The following is a 24,954-nucleotide window of genomic DNA, read 5'->3' as shown; positions in this document are numbered from 1 at the left end:
TATGTGGGAACGTGTTGTTTTATAAGTTTATGTTGTAAGGCAAGCTGTTGATGTATTATTTTTGCTACATTGTCATGTCTTCTGGGGTATTCTGTATTTGCTAGTATTTTACATCCGCTTGTGATGTGACCTACTGTTTCTATTTGTTGTTTGCAAAGTCTGCATTTATCTGTTGTGGTATTGGGATCTCTAATAATATGCTTACTGTAATATCTGGTGTTTATTGTTTGATCCTGTATTACAATCATGAATCCTTCCATCTCGCTGTATATATTGCCTTTTCTTAGCCATGTGTTGGATGCGTCTTGATCGATGTGTGGCTGTGTTAGATGATACGGGTGCTTGCCATGTAGTGTTTTCTTTTTCCAATTTACTTTCTTTGTATCTGTTGATGTTGTGTGATCTAGAGGGTTGTAGAAGTGGTTATGAAATTGCAGTGGTGTAGCTGATGTATTTATATGAGTGATTGCTTTATGTATTTTGCTAGTTTCTGCTCGTTCTAGAAAGAATTTTCTTAAATTGTCTACCTGTCCATAATGTAGGTTTTTTATGTCGATAAATCCCCTTCCCCCTTCCTTTCTGCTTAATGTGAATCTTTCTGTTGCTGAATGTATGTGATGTATTCTATATTTGTGGCATTGTGATCGTGTAAGTGTATTGAGTGCTTCTAGGTCTGTGTTAGTCCATTTCACTACTCCAAATGAGTAGGTCAATATTGGTATAGCATAAGTATTTATAGCTTTTGTCTTGTTTCTTGCTGTCAATTCTGTTTTCAGTATTTTTGTTAGTCTTTGTGTCTATATTTTTCTTTTAGTTCTTCTTTAATATTTGTATTATCTATTCCTATTTTTTGTCTGTATCCTAGATATTTATAGGCGTCTGTTTTTTCCATCGCTTCTATGCAGTCGCTGTGGTTATCCAATATGTAATCTTCTTGTTTAGTGTGTTTTCCCTTGACTGTGCTATTTTTCTTACATTTGTCTGTTCCAAAAGCCATATTTATATCATTGCTGAATACTTCTGTTATCTTTAGTAATTGGTTGAGTTGTTGATTTGTTGCTGCCAGTAGTTTTAGATCATCCGTGTATAGCAAATGTGTGATTTTGTGTTGGTATGTTCCAGTAATATTGTATCCATAATTTGTATTATTTAGCATGTTGGATAGTGGGTTCAGAGCAAGGTAGAACCAGAAAGGACTTAATGAGTCTCCTTGGTATATTCCACGCTTAATCTGTATTGGCTGTGATGTGATATTATTTGAATTTGTTTGTATATTAAGTGTGGTTTTCCAATTTTTCATTACTATGTTTAGGAACTGTATCAATTTAGGATCTACTTTGTATATTTCTAATATTTGTAGTAACCATGAGCTTTGTAGTAACCAAAAGCTTTTTGGTAATCAATGTATGCGTAGTGTAGTGAGCTTTGCTTAGTTTTAGCTTAATATGTCACCTCTGCATCTATTATCAGTTGCTCTTTACATCCTCGTGCTCCTTTGCAACAGACTTTTTGTTCTTCATTTATAATTTTGTTCTGTGTTGTATGTGTTATTAATTTCTGTGTAATGACTGAAGTTAATATTTTGTATATTGTTGGTAGGCATGTTATGGGGCAATATTTAGCTATATTTAGCTGGGTTTGCTGTGTCTGCTTGATATTTAGGTTTCAGATAAGTTATTCCATGTGTAAGTGTATCAGGGAATGTGTATGGGTCTGCAATGTAATTTAGTTAGATGTGAATGTGTTGAGGTGAACTTCTTTAGCCAAAAATTTGCTATTTTATCTTTTCCAGGGGCTTTCCAATCATGAGTAGAATTAATTGCTTGGGTGACTTCATGTTGCAAAATTATCACTTCAGGCATCCACGGTATCATCTTGTTTGTGTCTGTTTCTGCTCGTATCCACCGTGCATGCCTGTTATGTTGTACTGGGTTTGACCATATGTTGCTCCAGAAGTGTTCCATGTCTGTTATGCTTGGTGGATTGTCTACTTTAATGTGTGTGTTATCTATTGTCTGGTAAAATTTCTTTTGGTTTGTGTTGAATGTTTGGTTTTGTTTCCTTCTATTTTCACTTTTTTTGTATCTTCTAAGTCATTTGGCCAATGCTTGTAATTTCTGCTTCTTTTCATCTAATTGCTCTATCGCCTCTTGTTGTGAGATTTTACCTAACCTTTTTCATTTTTTTTTCTGACATTTCATTTCTTATAAATTGTGTTAGCTGTCCGATGTCTTTTCTCAGTTTTTCTATTTTGATCTGTAGCCTGTGTTGCCATGCTGGTTTTGTGGGTTTCTTCTGTGTGTTGGTTGGTTCTGATCTCTGCCTACTATGTATATTTAGTGTAGTGAGTGCTCCTATATAAACCAGTTGTTGTAACTCTTCCATAGCTGTGTTTTCATTTATTTTGTTGTGTATGATTGTGTTGATAGTTTTTATTGTTGTTTCGACTTGTGGGTTATTTGGCGGTCTATGCAAGAATGATCTAATGTCTGTATTTGTGTGTTTGTATTCTATATATGTCAGCTGAAATTTCTCTTCTATATCTAACATGTGTGTCACTTCGTGTTCTATTTGTGCTTGTTCTGGTGGCTGTCTTAAGATTTCGTTTTCCTCTGATTGTTTAATTGATGCACGTTGGTCTTTGTTTGTTTGCTCTGGGATGTTTGAGTCCATTACTGTATTTTCTTCTTCTTCTGATTGCACATTATTTTGTTCCAGTATTTGTTGTACTTGTTGTTTGATGTTTTCTAATTCTGACTGGGGTATCCTGTTATTTTTGATTATTACACGGATCTGATCAGCTAGTCGTTGTTCTGTTAAAAATTTTAATTCTGGGTATCTGGTAATAAATGTTGTGTATACCTGTGATCTGTATCCAGTTGTGTTGGTTCCTAGGTTTGTTGCTTGGTAATAACAGAACATGAGGTGTCGATTAACTTCATCTGACCATCTCATCCTCTGTCTTTGTTTTCCTTCTAGGGTGGTTGCAGGAAGCATATCCTGCAAAACACCTCTATTTGGATTTAAATCATTTTCCAGTTGGCTAGCAGTGTCGTTACCATTGTGGGCGGGCATAGGGTTCAAGCGTCGTCCCCGACCATGACGGCGCTTGTCCGAGGCTCCTTTAGTTCTGTCCTGAACCAAGTAATCACACTAAAAGGGGGGTTAGCCCTATTAGTGGTTTGTTCTTTTCGTCGCCTTTTACGACTAGCAGAACATACCGGAGGCCTATTCTTTTCCCGGGCCTCCACGGGGTTTATTATTATTATTATTAACATCTCCAATGATCTTTTGGAAGTATGAACTGAAAATATCCAATGTGTAATCAGTCTCTCAAGAACAATTGTCCTTTCCCCTGCAGTTGAGCAAACAATGACTTGAATTATAGTAATGTTTATTTCTTTTGCCTTATTTTGATGGGTATATAACAAAAGTAATAGTAAGTCACAAGAAATGAGATACCATTTTTGTGTCAGTTATAAATAAAAAACACATTGTCAGTTAGATTAAATCATTACATTGTACAATATATCAGTGTGGAATCTGAGTAGAAATGAAAGTTCCAAACTTTATCTATGATCACATTAAATATGTGTATATTAAGTCACCACCACCACCACCACCACCACCACCACCATCCATTAACCATCTCCAGTTGTATGGGTGAGGTATAAGATCATTTTCCATCTTTGTCTGTCCGTGTATACTTCTGTCTCAACCTGGTACCATTCCACTCCTTATCCTTCAAAATCTGTGGTTCATTTGAGTGATCCAACATTTCCTGGGCCACCTTTAGGTCTCTTGCCTCCAAGTTTATTTTTGAGTTATTTTTCTCACTATAATTGTTTGATCCATTGTCTCTACACATACAAACAATTTCAACCTTGATTTTCTTATGTTTTTGCATAATGGTTGCTTTGCTTGTTTCTTGACAGATCTATTCATTTTGTCCCTTGGATTTTCTTATTTTTTGGAGCACTGATCTTAGGAATTCCATTTCTATAGCCAGGAACTACCATTTTCTCTGCTGTTGATGTTACTCACTTCAAGGACATAACAATAATATTATGAAAGGGACAGATTACTACTCACTATATACTGGAGATGTTGAGCCACAGGTAGGCACAACAAAAAGACTGTCAAACACGTAAGCTTTCGACTGAAAAGGCCTTCATCAGAATTAAACAAAAAACATACACACACACAAATGCAACTCTAACACATGTGACCACAGTCTCTGGCTGCCAAGACCATTCATAGATAGTGTTAAACAATATGTCTGATACTGACTTTTTTTTGGTCTTACAGGGAGTAGGTTAACCCAAAGGAGGGACTTAACTTGGTGGTAAAAGTAGCTGCTTTTTGAATTCTATTCATGATTTCTGCAGAAGACTTTTCTTCTTTAGCTACAATACTACCAAGGCACTGGGAGAGGTTAATATTTTCTAACTTATTTCCATCCAGATTGATGGTCACATGTAATCTTTGTTGGCTGTCATCAGAATTATTTTTGTGTGCCTGATTATTAAGACCAAACTGCTTCAGCTGGTGATTCCACATAATTAGTTTCTTCTGTGCTTCCCATATCAAAGGCAATGTGTTGAATTCCTTATCAGCTTTTTGTTTCACTCTTCATTATTTTTCATCAGTGACAGTGATGAAAAGTTACAACGAACTCCCTGTTGCACTCCTTTGTTTATGGTAAATCATCTGAATGTAGCTCTAGCAGTGGTTGTACAACATTACTCATTTGTTGATAAGAGTCTGGTACATTCCTCCTTGCCAGACATTCCTGTAATTTGTTTCTTTGCAAACTATCATCTTTCTTAACACTAGGAAGATAAAGATTGTATATCGTCCTTTCTCTCAGTATATTTCAATTATTATTATAACAGCAAAAATTATTTTTTTTACCTCTAAAACCATACTGATCTCCCTCAAGCTATGGTTCAACAGTGGTTCTTATATAGCATTCAGTAATTTTCTCTTTCAACTAAGTCCACAAGACAGGAGTGTGGTTCCTCTATTGTTGCCACATTTCTGCCTGCTTCCTTTCTTGAAGATGAGTGTTAGACATCTTTTGTGCAATTTACTGGTATTTTTCCTTTTTTCCAAACAGTATTTATAACTTTGTACAGCCAGTGGACCTCATGAATTCCAGCAGCTTTGATCACGTCTGTTCTCACTTCATATATGTCTGATGATTTGCCTTTCTTCATGCTCTTCAGGGTATTTTTCAACTTCAAGTCAGTGGCATGTCACCTCCCTGAGTTTCAGATTTTCCTGATTCTTTCTCTGTTAGATCCATTCCAACATAAAAAATATTTCTCCATCCATTTTCATATACCCTCATACCTCGATATGATGCTTCAGCAGTTTATTGTTGTTTCTACAGTCTCCTTCCAGTTTCTCACAAAATTTTGTCCAGTATTATTATTTTTTTTTTTTTCAGAATTAATACCTTTCTTAGCTTTAGTGTCACGTCTCTGTATTTTTATCTAATTCTCAAAGCTCAGCCACATTCTTTTCTGCAGCTCTCTGGTTCTCCTTAACCTGCTGTGTTCCTTTTTTGTAGCACTGAACGGAATCATTCCAGCAAGGGATCTCCTTCAGTTTCACTGTTGTATTAGGTGTCATTGCCTTTGACAAAAAACCTCTAAGGAGATCGATGACTATATTTCCACTAAATGTTAAAACGCTAGTCTTGATTGCAAAAATAATTTTATTATCATCTCATTGTGGTGACTGGTACTGCAAAGACCTGCATAAAGTGAAAAAGATGATGCTACGTTGACATGATCCCCGTTAATTCCTCATCAGCAAAAAACGCATTTGCATGAGGACATTGGAATAAATAAGTATTTATTGTAACTGTATTGAAAGTTATCACGGAAAAGGCAGCAGTGTTACTGACAGTCTCCCTAATTCTAAAAATATCCCCCTTCCTAACTGAGCAATGCACGTCTTTAAGATTATTATTTTAAATAATTTTGTACATCAATTACAGCACCTGATATGCTAAGTTTTCTTTACTGTTTTGACAATTACAAGAACAACATGAGTTGCAGTCTTATTACAAATCACCAATTCAACTGTATGCACATTAAGCGATAAGCTTCTTCATAACTCTTAACAGTTGCAACAAGAAGATAAGTTACAGTTGTCTCACATCTTGCCATTCTTATTGCTGCTACTTTTTTTAAAGTCATTATTTACGCTGTATACATTCACCACTCTACAGCTGGTTCATATTCCAATGTCTGATGTTGTGATTCAGCAAATAGATTGTCAGTGACAATCCAATTATTACTGTACTCTGCCTTTATTTCAGGCATCATATTACCATTTAAAAATGATGTCACTGGCATTCAACACAAATTACATGGTCGCTGATTAGAGAAGTCATCAATGGACATTTTGTGTCATCGTTGCCACTGTAGAATCTTGCACCATGGGAAGCAGGGAGAGGATATTGTTTGGTTGCCTGTATCCTCTTTCTACAACACAACTGCACACATGTATTAACAGTGTTCTTTATTAACCAGAACAGAAAGCTACTTATCTTTAAGCTAGTCCAAGTGTTGAGGTACAAGCTCTCCTGTGATAGTCCACATTAGCCTCACTGCTGGTGAAGTACAAGTCCTGCTATGTACACTACTCTGGTCACTATGTACTGACTAACTCTAAGCTAAAGACTGTGACTCTGCAACTGGCCGATCCCTCTGGTCCGCGACAGTAATCTAAATGCTTGCGGTCGAGAGGGCATTGGTGACGCATTGCTTGCAAGGCTGTCTTTGGCCTCTCTCCTGATAGCCGGACTTTATTCAGCACCTATTATCTTGCAACCTCTTTGCCAACCGGTGTGCTGGTGACAGCTTATGCCTGCACATTCCTCCCCCCCCCCCCGCCCCCCCCCCCAGAATGCTGTACTGTCGTCGCATAGTGAGGGTGCAAACAACAACAGGGAGGAAGGCAGGATGCTGGACATAGAGATGAGCCAGGAACCATATCCCATCATTTGGCTTACTGGCTTGCGAGGCAACAGAAACATCCTCTGGAAAACTGCTCCCAGAGCAAATGTTCAGGCCTGAAGGCATGTCTTGGGATGATGATGACAGTGACAGCAACGGCAGTGGTGGGTCCAGGTCCATTGGGTCGGCAAGTTCACATGGCGGAGCTGAGGATGCAGCATCCATCTGCTCTTCCTGGGGTGCCGTGGTGGCACCAGTGGGCAGCTGCGAAGGCTTTGTGGCCCCATGAGGCCATGAATCTGGGGAAAGAAAAGCAGAAGAATCACTGGGCAAATGACATGCACAAATTTAGTTATGGTGGCGGTGCTGTAAAATCATCAGGACCTGCAGTCAAATACATAAAAGAACCAATGCATTCCTGGATCATGCCTCTTTCCCAGCACCCACAGTTGCCATAAACCCTGAAAAGAACGAGCTCATGCAGCACAAAGCAATACTTGTAGACCACTGGCGGTGCCAGATGCTGTGAATGATGTAGCAAGTGTAACAGCATCCAATGGCCGTGGTCATGCAGAAGTTCCACCCGTGATAATCTGCCTCATGGGTGGAATCGATAGGAGGCAAGAAAGGGTTGCAGCACCTGTTCCCTTGTGTGGGTGGTGCAAAGCTTGGCCATTTGGCCATCTGTTGCTTAAAAGTGCGTACAAAGTATTCTGCTTCTCCGATGGACTGCGGGTGAAACAGAGCACTTGTTAGATGATGAATGCCATTTAGTTCACAAAATTGGTCAAAATCACATGAAGTGAACTGTGTCCATTGTCTGACACAAGTACTTCTGGCAAACCTTCTATGTAAAATATGGAGGACAACACTTGAGTTCATAGGCATCGCAATTGGAAACTTGCTAAAAGAGTCTACCACTATGAGCCAACGAGTGTTCCAGAATGGCCCTGCAAAGTCTATGTGCACTTGCTGTCATGGCGCATTGAGTCTTAGGCCAAGTTGAGAATGTTTGTGGTGGAGCGGATTGGTTTTTTGCAGATGCATGACACTGTGATGTCATCTGTTCAATGTGGATGTCCACGCCCTACCAAGTACAGTGCCATCACGCTAACTGTTTAGTGTGAACATATCATCAATGTACTTGGTGGAGCAATTGCAACACATACTTTTGCAATACTTTTGGAATAAGCACATGCAATTGTCCACTGTCATTTTGAACTAGAATCACACCTTGTTGTACAGAAAGGTTATGCCAACAAACAATGTATTGGCTCACAGCTGATTTCTGGATACTGTTCAATGAACAAGGCCAAGATGTACGAATGTAATGCAACAAAATCTTGAGGTCTGGATCTGCTTCCATGGCCTGTGCAATTTTTCTGTAGTGCAAGAGAAACACTACCAGCAACTCAGAGTCCTGTGTATCCTTTTGGCAACAAGATGTGGCAGATTCATCAAAATTGGAGTCTGGGCCAATCGGAAGGTGAGACAGGGCATCTGCATTGCCATGCTTTGCCATACGTCTGTACACAATTTCATACTGATACTGTGAAAGCAGTGAAGTCTGTCATTGCAATTTTTGAGCAGAGTGGGTAGGAACTGGCTTTGACAGATGAAACAAGGACTGCAAAGGCTTGTGATCTGTCACTAAATAGAACTTGCGACTATACAAATAGTGGTGGAATTTTGCCACTCCATATACAATAGCAAGAGCTTCTTTTTCAATTTGAGAATAATTGCACTGAGTTTGAGTTAACAACTTTGAGGCAAAAGCAATAGGTTTGTCTTGTGCACCAATTTTGTGTGAAAGCACAGCGCCAATTCTCTAGGAAGAAGCATTGACTTGCAAAACTACCGGCTTGGCAGGGTCAAAATGCACTAAACATCTAAGAAAAGCATTTTTGAGTTTCTGAAATGCGTCTTGACAGTCTTTAGTCCGTGCAACCACCACCTACTCCAGTCCAGTCACTAACATCAGCTATCGCAACACAGGCAGGGCTACCTGTGAAACCAGTTATGTGGTCTACAAGATAAGCTGCAACAATTGTGCTGCATTCTATGTAGGCATGACAACCAACAAGCTGTCTGTCTGCATGAATGGCCACCGACAAATTGTGGCCAACAAACAAGTGGACCACCCTGTTGCTGGACACCCTCCTTCATGTTAATGACTGCTGCACAGCCTGTGCCATATGGATCCTCCCCACCAGCACCAGCTTTTCTGAATTGTGCAGGTGGGAAGCACTCCCTTCGTAATTCAGTTCCACCCGGGACTGGAGTTACTGAATTACATTCTCTGACAGTGTTTTGGTTATCTCTCATCATGTCTTGAAATGAGGAAAATGTCATGCCAACTATCTTTTCCACCCCCCCCCCCCCCCCCTCCCCACACACACACCCACAGTGGTATTCTGCCATCCACCGAACCTACACAATGTACTCGTTGCCCATCCTTACACAACCCCTGCTCCCAATGCCTTACTTCATGGCTCATACCCACATAATAGACCTACATGCAAGACCTGTCCCATACATCGTCCAACCACCACCTACTCCAGTCCATTCACTAACATCACCTATCGCAACATTGGCAGGGCTACCTGTGAAAGCAGTCATGTGGCCCACAAGATAAGCTGCAGCCACTGTGCTGCATTCTATGTGGGCATGACAGCCAAAAGCTGTGTTTGGAAGGTAGGAGACAAGATACTGGCCGAAGTAAAGCTGTGAGGACCGGGCGTGAGTCGTGCTTCGGTAGCTCAGATGGTAGAGCACTTGCCCGCGAAAGGCAAAGGTCCCGAGTTCAAGTCTTGGTCGGGCACACAGTTTTTATCTGCCAGGAAGATTCAACAAGCTGTTTGTCCACATGAATGGCCACCAACTAACTGTGGCCAAGAAACAAGTGGACCATCCTGTTGCTGAATATGCTGCCAAACATGACATCCTTCATGTCAGTGACTGCTTCACAGCCTGTGCCATATGGGTCCTCCACATTGACACCAGCTTTTCTGAATTGTGCACATGGGAACTTTCCCTGCCGTACACCCTACGTTCCCGTAACCTTCCTGGTCTCAAACTTCATTAGCAATTTTCCTCACCCATCCAGCCCCGTCCTTGTTCCCATTCCAGCACTCTACAGCCATCATTCCACCACCACACCCACTCTTTTTATTTCTCTCCTTTTCCACTATTTCCCCCTCCCCCCACCTCCCCAACTTTCCCCTGCCATCTGTCATCTGTCTGACCTGTAGCACTTCACTGTCCGCCACCCCCACCATGCTATCCTTCTCCCTCCCTGCCCCATCCTCCTCTTTACCCCAGTCACCACTCCCATCATGTACTGATGCTGCTGCGCGCAGAGTGGTTTTAGTTGCCTGAGACAGCAGTCGTGTGTATGAGTTGCGTGTGTGTGTGTGTGTGTGTGTGTGTGTGTGTGTGTGTGTGTGTGTGCCTGTTTGTCTAATGTTGACGAAGACCTTAATGGTCAAAAGTTTTAATTGTGAGAGTCTTTTTCTTGTGCCTATCTGCGACTCAGCATCTCTGCTATATGGTGAGTAGCAATTTTTCTTCTCATAGTAGTTGCTGAAGTATTTGAAAACTTACAAAAGTTGAACATTTATGTCGAATGTTTTTTGACCACAATAACTACGTGAACCGTAGGAATTTAAAAAATCGCTCTCCACCAGCTTATATGCAGTTATCTCAACAAATTGATTGAACTGAAAAATGAACTGTTCATTAATTTAGAGATGAAATTTTGTTACCAGAAATGTTCATGGAATTACATAACTTTTAGATCTTCATTCTTGAGGTGTAGCTTTGGTGCATATACTCCTGAGTTCTTCTCTGTGCTGCTCTACAAACCTCATTGTGTAATATATGAAAGAGGAAAGCAAATAACAAGTAGTGGCACTGGCACTCTCCACCATGCACCTTTCAGTGGCCTGCAGAATATCTTTGTAGATGCAGACCTAGAAATAAATTCCAGGTACAGGTTTTCCACAAAATTGGTTTATTTGCACACAAGATGTTTGGTGGCGAAAAACGTGTACAAAAGTCTACGTGCTGTGCTGTTGACGGTTGGTACAAAACAGGCTTTCTGCTGTTCACAAACTGCTGGTATTTATACGATTTACGACAATAGTTGACAATCAGAATTTACAAATTTTAAGAAATGACAATTAAAAGTGGGTAACAAAAGTAATTCACATTCATAGAAAAATAACAAAAATAATGCTTAACAATTGTGTGTGGATGCAGACATGATTTCATTAATAATTCTGAAATAATTTACAGGTTTCCAGAAAATAACAATATATTACATTTCAGTTAATTACAGTCAAAAGAAAAAAGTGAAAAGTATTCGTACCATGCGTGTGAACTCCAGATAATATGTTTATGAAAAATAGCCAGCTGATTTGCCAAAAATAAAATTGTAAGCTGCAAAATACATTTTGCACTAATTGGCATGGCAGGTTTAGATCAATTACTTAGTAATTATTGAAACCAAAATATTCCTACCATGTTCATAAACATGTTTGCTGAGTGCAAAATACAAAAGCAAACTGAGATTTTATGTAAGTTACATCAGACAGATTAATTACTGGTATGAGTGCACTGTAGCACTGTTCATTAAACAATTAATTAAGGATAAAATAAATGTAGGAATACAAGAAAACTGTAATCTGGAATAATCATACAGACTAATTTGTTCAATATATTAATACATTAGGTACACAGAATAAAGAAATGTAAAATTTGCACATGACTAAAGTAAAAGTTTTAAATAACTATTTCATTTACATCTGTGTATTATATTGTATTTATGAAAGTTGTTTTTTTCAGTTTTCTGGAATGTACAGCTTGAATCAGCTTGACATACAAACTAGTAAGATTATCATCATGTTATAAAGTCACAGTATAGCATATGAAAGTACAATTGATATTTAAATAACACATACAAAATTTTGTGTCTAAGATAATTCAAATGATATGGATCATACAAAACATTGTCACATAATATAGGTGTAAGAAAATCTGAACTTAATACTAAAATTTCCAATATGTGAGGGCTTCTCACAAATAATTATAGCACTGGATAAACTTTTGTTAAAGTAAACATCAGTGTGAAAGAATAATATCATAAATTTCAAGAGGATTTACATACTTACAATACAAAGTGTGTTCTCATATGTGAGGATATGTACCATAGTATGCCAGACACCCAGTTCAGTTTCTTGGATCAATGCCAACTGCAAAATTGTGAAAACTACTTCTCAAACTTCATTGAAGCAAACAAGCAATATCCTTGGTATAAAATATTCAATCTCAAAGTAATTATTGGTTAGAATATCTTTATCTGTCATGTAACCTCTTATATAAGTGTAAGCTCAAAGGCAAGCAGTGGAATCATGTAATCAATTCTTTATACATCCTCTTCTTCAACAAACAAAACTGAGTAACTCATTTCTCCCCAAATCAATCAAGTTTCATAATTATTTTATGTCAGTGTAAAATCAGTCTTTGATGTCTAGCATAAGAGTGTAACTTTCTGTTTCCTCATTACAGTATCTCATTCTAACGCCTTCATGCAAGCTCATTCCATTCAGTCAAGTTCAGCTTAAGAACCTATAATCATCAATTTGACTGTAGCATACCTCACATCAGCATGGTGTAAGATAATATGCAATACATCGTCATAGTATAATGCCATCACAGTATATGTGTATAAAAGCATAAGCATAATAGTGTCTTTATTCCTCAGTTTCAGTCATCAATATTCTTCCACAAGCTTCTACAAAATCATTGTAATATCAGAAAATCTCAAATAAAAGTGTATGTATGTATTGTTTTGTTGTAGACAGGTATGCAATATATGTAAGCATCACGAGCAACCAATGTGTGTAGCAGAGAATTCAGTGCAGATAAGTACATATATCAGGACCACGCCTGCAAATGTATCTTCTAAAAATTGTGATCCACCCTCTCATAGCAAAACCCTTCTTTGTTGGTTTGCAGAGAAGCACAGAATGTATGTAAGCATAGTGTAATTGTAACGTGTAGAAAATCTTACAATCATAAAACCCCGCAAGGGTCTGATATTGAAAATTGTATGCTAACATTTGTAGAAATGGTATTTAGTTGGTAAAATTCTCACAAGTAAACTGACAAAGTGTAGATAAATGTCAGTCAGCTAGATACTTGTGATGAAATATGATGCAGGCTAAAATAGGTGAGTAAGTAAAGAGTGAACAAAAAATATGACATTGGTATTGTTCCTGTGAAGCAAATTCACATTGGCTGGGGAACTTTGTGTAAGCCACACACATGGTACACAAAGTGTGTGGACCCCCTGAGGGTTTGTCATTAATGATAATAAGGCTTCAACTGAGTGATATTCTTAGTCCAGATAATTTGCATGATTTAGGATATATCATTCTGTATGCATTTGGATGTGGAATCTCCATGATCTCAAATGGTCCAATATAGATGTCAAAAAATTTCTCTCTTTGGTGATGGCTTTAGATATTTCATAGCTTTTAGTTAAGACAAGATCTCCTACTTTGAACTGAGTAACTTTCAGTTTCCTATCACGTTTTTGTTTTCTTTTATTATCATACAATTCCATTGTTTTCTTAACAATCTCGTCTCTTTCTTTCATCTGCAGATAATTCTGTCATGTTGGATAACTAATTAATTCATAATAATGATATGGTTATAATAGAAGGAAACATTCCACGTAGGAAAAATATACCTAAAAACAAAGATGATGTGACTTACCAAATGAAAGTGCTGGCAGGTCGACAGACACACAAACGAACACAATCATACACACAAAGATGTTCAACATCTCTCTCATATATCTTTCAGTTGGATTTTTTCATCACTAACAAACTTTTTCATACATTTGATGTAAACTGACTCCATTGAAAGATAAGGTAGCATGTGGTTCACCTACTTTCTGAAAATAATCATTTGTGAAACAGCGTATTATCTTTTTGCTTGTAGCTTTCTTCATGGGACATAGTTTGACAAGTTTTGAAAATAAATCCACAGCAACAAACAAATAGGTGTATTCTTCTTTAGTGTGGGGTAGTTGTCCAGATAAATCAATGCCTACTAATTCTGATTTACCTTTTGGAATAATATTCTACGTAAAACCATCGTGTTTTTGATTAGTAAGCTTCACACTCTGGCATCTGTCACTTGTTGCTTAAACATTTTCTAACTCTCCTAGCAATTTTGTTGAAATAAACATTGTCCTGAATCTTTTGAATACATTTCACTGTACCACAATGTCTGAAACTGGTTTCTGTATATCATCAAAGTGTCATTTTGTTGCTCAGATATCAGAATCCAAACAGTGTCATCGAAATGACCTTTTTTTCCTAAATAACATGCCAAATTCCACTCATAGTCTTGGTTCTGATTTCATCTTAACTGTTCACAATTTTTTTAAAGTTCTCTTTGTCCCTTATTCCCTGAATATAGATTATTCTGAAATTTCTATATACTCAAACTGTTGCAAGTTTACTGCCCACCTGGTAATTCTGCTGTGGTGCAATTTCCCGGGATTGGAATGACTCCTTACCCTCTCCCTTAAAACCCATTTCCTTTTGTCTTTCCTTCTCCTTCCCTCTTTCCTGACGAGGCAACCGTTGGTTGCGAAAGCTACAATTTTGTGTGTATGTTTGTGTTTGTTTGTGTGTCTATTGACCTGCCAGCGCTTTTGTTTGGTAAGTCTCATCATCTTTCTTTTTAAATATATTTTTCCCACGTGGAATGTTTCCCTCTATTATATTCATTTGAACTATATATATATATATATATATATATATATATATATATAGTTATAATAGAAGGAAACATTCCACGAAGGAAAAATATATTTAAAAACAAAGATGATGTGACTTACCAAATGAAAGTGCTGGCAGGTCGACAGACACACAAACAAACACAAACATACACACAAAATCCAAGCTTTCGCAACCAACGGTTGCCTCGTCAGGAAAGAGGGAAGGAGAAGGAAAGACAAAAGGATATGGGTTTTAAGGGAGAGGGTAAGGAGTCATTCCAATCCCGGGAGCGGAAAGACTTACCTTAGGGGGAAAAAAGGACAGGTATACACTCGCACACACACACATATCCATCCACACATACACAGACACATATATATATATATAATCAATCATTCATAATAGGTTATCTTTTGTCATAAATCTCAATATTCAGATTACAATTCTTCAAACAAGCTCAGGCTAATCGGCACGAAGACAATCTCAGAAGCTTTTTCATAACAACCACCAGAAAGAGTACTACAAAGAATAATTATGTGCTCATGGCATAGTTATTGTATGAAACTACTTTGCGCACGGATTCTGCGAGTATGAAGATAGAAAATTAGTAAACATCATTCAAGGGTAGAATTGTATCAGAATAATTCATAGAATATAAAGAGATATTACAATTGCCCCTTGCAGCGAGCAAAGTTAATGATAATACACTTTTCGAGCTAACAGAATAAATTTGTTGGGTTGTTTATTCAAAAGAGGAATATTTTGAATTAATAGAATTTTACTATAGAGAGTATGGGTAACATGTTAAGACAGTAAGTTACGAGAATACCTAAGCTGTAGCTTTTACATGTACTGGGGTATACCCGCATCCTGAGTACATAACCAGGGAAGATGTAGATTGGTGTAATTACAAGAAAGGTGTACCCATTTGGGAACTGGCCTTCACAGGGGAACCCTGGAAAACCCGGAAGAATAGACCCCAGCTCGGGTATTAAAGAAGATAGGAAAGCCTAAGTCCAGTAATTTTGAAATATATAGAAGCTCCACAGATTAGATCGACGGAAATGTGCCTCATAGCCAAAAAACATTTTACAGTAGTGCTCCAAAAAAATTTGCAAAATTCTTCTTTCGACGATGTAGCCGGCGATCTTGTTGTGAAGTCGATGGAACAGGAACACTGGGTATGGACAGCAGGTAGGCGACGTACAGCGTTTGGTGGAGGCAGTACGGAGGACAGGCGATGGCTTATGGCACAGGACAGAAGCTGGTAGTGTGCCGTAGAAACAGCAAGATGATCTCAGGAACAGATGGTCAGGGACGTGAACATGGAACAGGTTTAAAGTGGAATAAGAAAAAGTTCTGACTGAATAAGTAACTGGAAGGGAGTGGATTAAGGCAATGAAGTCCATATTTCATCGTTGAACTCAAAATCGGAGTGGATTCTTATATTCTTCCATCTGTACTAGACTGGAACATCCATCAGTCCTGACAATCGCAAATTTTTTTGTAGTCCTCAATACCAAAGTTGTTTTGCATTACAACTGCTGATTGTCCAAAACATTGCCAAATAGACTGTGGGCATTTAAATTTTGTTGTAGCTCATATCGAATGTATTCCTCTCAAAAAAAATTTTTTAATCTAATCTTCGCTTTGTTATAGTGCAGGTGCAAGTAGAGAATTGAATCTGCCTGAAGTTTGCTTTCAATTACGAAATTATGGATGAAATTTAAGTTTACACCTGATGAAAAATTTTAAACATAGGCATATGACACTGACTCCACAAAAGGAATAATTTCTAGAAAAAATTCTCTGAAAAATTTTCATTATTCTTATAATTAATTGATTTATAGATCCACATGCCAATAAATATCGTTAATGATGACGTATGTTCATTTAACAAATCATCTACTCGCAGAATCTTCTTCATTCTCTCAGGAACATTTGTGAAAATATATTTCAACAATTATGTCCATAATATGAAACACACAAATTGCTATTCTTAAAATGTTAATTAAAATTCTTAAATTAATTCTCCTGGTAGAGACGGCATAATGAAAAATCTAAAAATTATAGTTTCTTCAATTGTTTGCAGCAGTGACATTATCGACTGTTGCTTCATTTCACAGTTCATTTGTTTTCTTGCGCGAACAGTGCACATCATACACACAGCGTATTTACCTACATATCCCACACTGTTCAAGTTTCAGACGCAATTCTCACATAAGTGCCGTGTCTTGAGGAAATGTAGATGCGCTTTCATTGTATAACACTATGGCTTCTGCTCATAGTCCACACTTACAAACACTAGTAATTAACAAATTCTTCTACCTATCTTAAAATTTTGTGCTAAACTATCACAGGAGTAATCTCACTGTCTCTTCACCTATCACAGGAGTAATCTCACTGTCTCTTAACCTATCACAGGAGTAATCTCACTGTCTCTTAACCTATCACAGCTGTAATCTCACTGTCTCTACCCTCTAAACAACATAAACATCTTGATATTTATACACACACTCGACTCATAGTCAAATTCCACTCTAAATTCTTCTCCATATTTGGTATCACAGATCTACGATCCTTCAAAAAATTTCTTAATATCATTATGTGGGAATAATCCCTTTATTCTTTTCGATTCGGGATATGCCAACAAGTATGATCCAGGATTTGGTATATTTACAATAACATATGGTCCGGTATAAATAAGATTCCATTTCTTTATGTTCTATGTCAATTTCCATTGTATTGCCTTTTTAGTTAAATTGACAAGTGCGAGTCGAATCTTTTCCTCCCATTTTTAATTCTGGTCTTCATACTTTGGCAGATGGTTTATCCAGAAGTTCTTTTCAATCTGACTAAACATAAGCTCCGTTGGAGTAAAGTTAGTTGAGGTATGTGTCAGATTATTAAATATTTGTTCAAATTCTGACAAATAATCAGCCCATGATGTTTGTTTAATGTGACAGTATGTACGCATGAATCGGTTTAATTCTCGGAAAACTCGTGCTATTGGATTACCTTGTGGATGATAACATGATGTCAAAATTTGTCGAATACCAAGCTGTGTTAATGTTTGCTTCCATTTAAGTCCGGTAAAAATTCTGGCATTATCTGTAATTATGGATTTCGGTAAACCTACATGCGGAAGATAGTCATGCACCAATCTCACTACAACAGCTCTGGCAGTAGCACACTTTAATGGATATAGTTTTAAATATTTTGTAAATACGTCAAAGAATCCAACAATGAATTTGACTCCTCCTCTTGATCGTGGGAGAGGGCTGCAGATATTACACGAAATTAATGCCCTTGGCTCTCGTGGAATAATTGAATGCAGAACATGCTTACTACCTTTATTATCCGGTTTTGCCTTTTGACAGAGTAAACAGTTTTGTATTGTTTGGTGCACTTTTCTCTGAATATTCGGAAAATAACAGTATGCTCCTATTTTATTGGCACATTTGATCACACCAAAATGTCCCCATGATAAGTGGGTAAACCAAATTAATTTTTCCTCATATTCCTTCGGGATTCACACACACCACCATGGATTGTTGTCCTTCCCACAGCTGAAGAATAATACTTCATTTACTAATTTATAATGATCTAAACTAGCCCTTAAATTTTGTTGTTCCTTTAGCTGAATTATCTTCTTCCATCGAGGGTCTTTTCGTTGTAAATTTCTCATATCTCTACAAAGGTGTACGTAATAAGTTTTGTAGATATTGTCCTGCAACAGTAATACTGGAAAATCCGAAGTGTTTACTGATTCTATTTCTGGTGTTAAACCTACTGGGGATCTTGACACTGCATCCGCAATAATATTTTCTTTGCCAGACACATGAATAATTTTAAATTGGTGCTGTTGTAGTGTCATTGTCCAACGTGACAGTCTGGGATCTAATAATTTACATGTTTGCAAAAAGGTTAGTGATTGATGGTCACAATACACAATCGTTTTCAAACCATATAAATAATAGTTAAACTTCTTGAATGCCCAGATAACTGCAAGTGCTTCAAGTTCTGTAGTCATATAGGCTCTTTCACAGGTCGATAACACTCGACTAGCAAATGCTATCGGGCAGAATGTTGGTACCCCTTTTATTTTCCTTATTTGGAAGAGACAAGCACCTAATCCAACATCCGACGAATCCGTGGACAGACAGAACTCACAATTCATATCAGGGTGATATAATAAGGATGCGTTAACGAGTTGGTCTTTAATGTCTCGAAAAGCTAGTTCACATTCTTCAGTCCATTGCCATGGCACATCCTTCCATAGAAGCCAGTTTAATGCCTCAGAATTTATGGCTTGATTCTTTATGAAACGATGGAAGAACAATGCCATACCTATAAATCCCTTCAGCTGTATTTTATTCCATGGTGATAGAAAATTTCGAATTGCACTTATCTTCTTCTCGGTAGGCAGGATACCTTTCGCATCTATCATATGTCCTATGAACTTAATTTGTGGTAAAGCAAAATGAGACTTCTGTAAGTTTACTGTAATTCCGGTTTTCTTGAAAACAGCAAAAATCCTTTCCAAAATATGCAAATGCTCTTCCCATGTTTTCGTGGCTATTAATAAGTTGTCAACAAACACAGTTATACGACTACGCAATTCTGGTCCAAGAACATAATCCAACGCTGAAATAAATATTCCGGCACTAATATTAAGTCCAAACGGGACAACTCTAAATTGGTAACTTCTCCCGGCATAGATAAATGCAGTATATTTCCTAGATTCTTCATCCATTTGGACCTGCCAGTACGAACTTCTCAAATCAACACTAGTTAAGTATGAAACATCCTGGAAATTTTGAATTAATTCATCTATATTTTCCGGATGAGTTCTTACAGGTACTATTATTTTATTAATCTCTCTCACATCCATAACTAATCTTACATTGCCTCCAGGTTTGGGAATGACTAAGAGTTGGGTTGGGTTGTTTGGGGGAAGAGACCAAACATCGAGGTCAGCGGTCTCATTGGATTAGGGAAGGACAGGGAAGGAAGTCGGCCGTGCCCTTTCAGAGGAACCATCCCGGCATTTGCCTGGAACGATTTAGGGAAATCACAGAAAACCTAAATCAGGATGGCCGGACGCGGGATTGAACCGTCGTTCTCCCGAATGCGAGTCCAGTGTGCTAACCTTTGCGCCACCTCGCTCGGTGAATGACTAAGAGCGAAGAACAATATGGACTAGTTGATGGCTCAATCAAGTTCCATTCTAACATTCTATTTATCTCCCTTTGAACAGATTGTTTTAAACTCCAGGGGATTGGATAGTGCGTGTAACAGTAAGTCTGATGTGGCTTCACTTGTAGGTGACAAATATACCCTTTAATAATTCCTGGTTTCTCATCAAAAATCTCTTCATATGCCTCTAACAAATAATGAAGCTGCTGCCTTTGTTCTCCGGTAAGCTGATTTGATTCACTAGCTTTCATCATTGTTGTTTTTTTAAAGTCCTCATGTTGTATCAAATCCTTTGAAAGCTCCTTCCAACGACCGTTTGTAGTGTCAATTAATTGAATTATGGCACCGCGACAATATTTCTCATGCACCGTCTCCTTTCTATTTAAATCCAGTGCTATCTCTTCTCCATTTAATCTTAATTTAACTATTCCTTCCAAAAAATCAATCTGACTATCGTACTCCTGCATACTCCCAATACCAAGAATACAGTCCACTAATAACTTCTCCACTACAAGGAATGTGCATTTTATTGCTACATTTCCCATTTTCATCTCTAATTGTGTTTGCAGTTTGATATTGGGAGAGCATGCTCCAACAGCTCCAATGATTTTGCAGTTCTGTACCGGCAAAATTCGTACCTTCTTCTTCTTAATAATTCTCCTAAAAAGAGCGCCTGAGATGACATTGGCGGAAACGGCGGTGTCTAATATCACATTTGTGGGAACTTCCTCTATTTCAACAAATATTTCCAATACCGGAACACTCGATCTGATATTATGACACATTATTAAATCTTTTGTTAACTCTTCAGTCAACAGCTCACCATCATTATATCTTAACAATTGTAATTTTACTGTTTCACCCCTAACAGATCCCTTGACCGCTCCTCCGGGGCATGATGCGGTCATGTTTAGTTTGACTGATTGTTGGTCCAATTGGTATTTGTCTCTTCAGGTACTTTAGTGATTATCGGTTGTTGTGGTGAATTCGGTGTATATTGTCTTGCTTGATTCATTTAATTATTGTTGCTGTTCTGCTGGTGTTGGTAGAACTGTCTTGTGTTGCCATACATTGGATTATATCGATTAAAATTCCTATTATTCCTAAAATAGCCCCTCGCTGCACCATTACTAAAGTTTCCATTATGGTAATAATTATTGTTTGCATTTTGTCCATTTCTAAGTCTCCTCGGATAGTGTAGTTGGTTATGATTATTGTTACTGCTACCATTACTGCCATTCCCACTCAAGTTGCAGCTCGGATTCGCTTCTGTTGCTCTTCTTTGATATGACATTTCTCTTGACCTTTTATTGTCCTCCTCAATTATATCAATATGATCAAGCATAGTCATAAATGAGTCTATATCCTTATCATTTATATATAACAGCTGATTCCTTATACTGGTGGGTAGTCTGGACTTGAATATCCTAAGTATATCCGGCAAAGGAATCGGTACATCCCAATACAAAGATTTATTAATGTATTTCTCAAAATACCTCTTTAGAGATCCTCTAGAAAATGGGAAAGGCTCAGGATATAATACTTCCTGCCTAAGTCTTTCTTGTATTCCAGCAGACCAATATGTTGCTAGAAAAGCCTGCTCAAATTCTTTATAACATTTACAAGATGATGTTTGCTCGAATGCCCACAATGCTCCTGATCCTTGTATATATCCAGATACAAAACTAATCTTTTGCCATTCTGTCCAAGATCGTGTAAATAGACCTCTGAAACTTCGAATAAAGACTACAGGATGAACATTCTTTTTGTCAGGGTTAAAGATTTGAAACTGTCTCTGTTTTATCATCTTTCCCTCAACGGTACTACAATTCCAAAAACCATCCTGTTCATACTCTTCCCTGTGGCTATCCGTTATATCGAATCTAACTTGTGACATTCCAGTTCTGTCTACATCGGATCTTGACGTGGACGGAATGTCACGCACAGACTGAGAATTTTGTTTCCTACTTCTCGCTGTTTCTAAATCCTCCTGCAAGAAATTTAGTGATCTTTCGATATTTTCTTTCCAACACGAGAATTCTTCGCCATGTTGTTCACAAACTTCCTTTAACCCTTTGTGGAAAAAATTATCTTCGGAACTCTCTGAAATTGACTGGAAAGCTACATTCACAGTTTCTTCTATCGTTTCCGAAGGAAAATTTTGCCGCTCTAATGTCATTTCTGAAAACTTTCCCACAAGTACATTCATTCTATGTTCCACTGTCATTTGTTTTTCCTTCACTTCGTCAAATTGCTTCTTTAGATTATCTTGGGATTCTATAATTTCTGGAATCATAGGTACGGAACACTGTATGTGCTCTTGAGCATGTATTACTTGAGGAAACAGTTCTATTTGTTTTTGTATTGTGTCAATTTTGACGGATACATATTCGGTTAGTTCCGCTTTTAATTTACTATTGTTTTCTTGGCATTGTTGGCGGACCTGCTCAATTTGAGCAATAAGATTCTGTTCGGTCCTTTCTGCCTGTTCTTTTATTTCCTGTGTCTGGGTATTTAATCTCTGATCTAATTTGGAAAAGGTTGCTCTTAATTGATTTTGTAATTCCGTTTGATTTTTGACTAATTGATATTGGAGTTCATTTTGTATGGCTGATAAGTCTCGTTTTACTTCAGATTGTATAACGGATAAGTCTCATTTTACCTCCGCTTGGCCTTCTGCAAAATATCGCTGTACAACGGACAAGTCTCGTTTTACTTCCACTTGGGCTTCTGCAAAATCTCACTGTACAACGGACAAGTCTCATTTTACTTCGTACTGTATAATGGATAAGTCTCGTTTTACTTCCGCTTGGGCTTCTGCAAAATCTCACTGTACAACGGACAAGTCTCGTTTTACTTCAGACTGTTTAATGGATAAGTCTCATTTTACTTCCCATTGGGCTTCTGCAAAATCTCGTTTAATTTCTACTTGAGCCTTCGCAAGGTTTGACACATTTTCGGCTAATAGAGACAACTGTTGCATAACAACAACTAATGGGTCAACAACAGTCTGATCAGCTGTTGTATGAATGTTTGCTGAACTAGCAGGATTATTTATATTGCTACCGCTAGTCACAACAGTCTCAGAATTGCTATCCGTGGCCTCAGCTTCTGCGCAAACAGCTGAAGGCTGTTGCATGTCTCGTTGCTGATTCAATGACATTTTAAATGCCGCTCAAGTCAATACCATTAAATAACAGTCTATATCAGGTTCTATTCACTAAATACAGTTTCAAATTTGCTGTCATAGACACACTTAACTTTCAAATTACTTCACAGATGGTATAAAGTTCAATGTCCAGATACGAAAATCACATAATATACAGTTCTACAATCTAACTACTATCTGGAAAAAAGTTCTTTCTAAATTAATTTCAAACTATTATAACTACAAAATGTAAAAATTGGGATTATCTGGCCTTGTTCTGCAGTATAGATCTTGTCCAATAGTTGAAATCGTTCCTTGGTATCAGCAATCTTTTACTATGGGCACCAAATCTCTCTTCAGATTAGTTACCTCTCATTCTCGTTGGTTTTCATGAAACAAAAAATACATATATTATATAACAATCCAAGAGAGTCCTGTCACGGTCACCACTGTAATTTTTCCTCCTATCTATGTAATTACGTTGATATGTAATTCTCAATTCGTTCGAGCAATCAGTCATTCATGATAGGAAACACAGTCATAACTCAGTCACTTGAAATGATTCAGAAATTTTACTTGTTAGAATGAAATCAGGCGATGATGCTTCTTATCTGCAGGCTCGTGCTTTGCGGCAGTCTGCTAATCTGTACAAATAAAATGCCTCGTATTTTTGGGAGCGTTGTATAATCAGTTAGGAAACCTCAGATCAAGTGGATATTTGGCTTTGATGAAGTTTAACCTTCTGAAGAATTAATGGAGCTCTTGGATTATTAAATGCAGGTTCGTATCCAGTCTCTCGGAAGTGCCCTTCTGATTAACAACTACGCAATATATCGATGAATATCATTAATTCTCAAATGTCAAATAATGTAAATTGTTACACACCTTTTAACAACCACCAGAGAGAGTACTACAAAGAATAATTATGCGCTCATGGCATAGCTATTGTATGAAACTACTTTGCGCATGGATTCTGCGAGTATGAAGATAGAAAATTAGTAAACGTCATTCAAGGGTAGAATTATATCAGAATAATTCATCGAATATAAAGAGATATTACAATTCTACCAAGTATTTCATGCTTATCAATATTTTCATCTTCTGCTAGTAAATCATCTTCAATCTCCTTAAAATTTAAATCGGGTTCAACTGTAGGTCACTTGCTGCTGTCGGTTGTAACACACTCAATGGCAACTTACAACTAGACTAGGTACCTTCTAAAACTGACAAATCACTCTCACGTGTGGGTATTAGTTGATTAAGTGAAAGACTATGTCTATCTGTATTCAGAGTATCACAAAGTGTCTGTGTGTGCTTAAAATTTTCATCAAAATTAAAATTTGTATCACAAACTGTGTTACAATTAACTTCAACATCATTTGATCTGTTCAAAACTTCAAGTATATTGTTACTAATCTGCCTAGTTTGTTCATATTTATTGCTACACCTGGTCAAAATCTCACTGACATCAGTGGGGATTCATTGACTCCCATGTACCTTCTCCACCAACATCAAAGCATCATCAAATCCTATAATCTTATGACTTACGTCATCATCCAACACTTCTACAAAAAATCATACCATCTAAGTCATCACAGAGCAATGCATCAGCGTCAACATCAAGAATATTATCACATTTATTAAAATCATTATCAAAATTAACAGTAGTATCACTAGCATCAATATAAACATCTGCTTCTAATTCGAAACTCTCTATAAGTGAATCATCATCAGTACTACTTTTGTTTGTGCAAGCAGACATACAGATATAATTAATTATCAAATCCTCAGCCTCCGTAGCACAAGATTATTAACTTCTGCCACATCTACCTCAGATAAG

General features: G+C 37.5%; 1 protein-coding gene across 1 annotated transcript in view; it reads left to right on the top strand.

Moving 5' to 3' along the window:
- The window catches only part of LOC126191355 (deoxynucleoside kinase-like), an 87,756-nt gene that overhangs the window by 55,053 nt on the left and 7,749 nt on the right, over nucleotides 1-24,954 (top strand). The window lies entirely within an intron of this gene.

The sequence above is a fragment of the Schistocerca cancellata genome, chromosome 6 (genome assembly GCF_023864275.1).
Source record: "Schistocerca cancellata isolate TAMUIC-IGC-003103 chromosome 6, iqSchCanc2.1, whole genome shotgun sequence".
NCBI classification, from domain to species: domain Eukaryota; kingdom Metazoa; phylum Arthropoda; class Insecta; order Orthoptera; family Acrididae; genus Schistocerca; species Schistocerca cancellata.
Note: the sequence above shows the minus strand (reverse complement) of the source record. Positions and strands in the feature narration are given on the sequence as shown.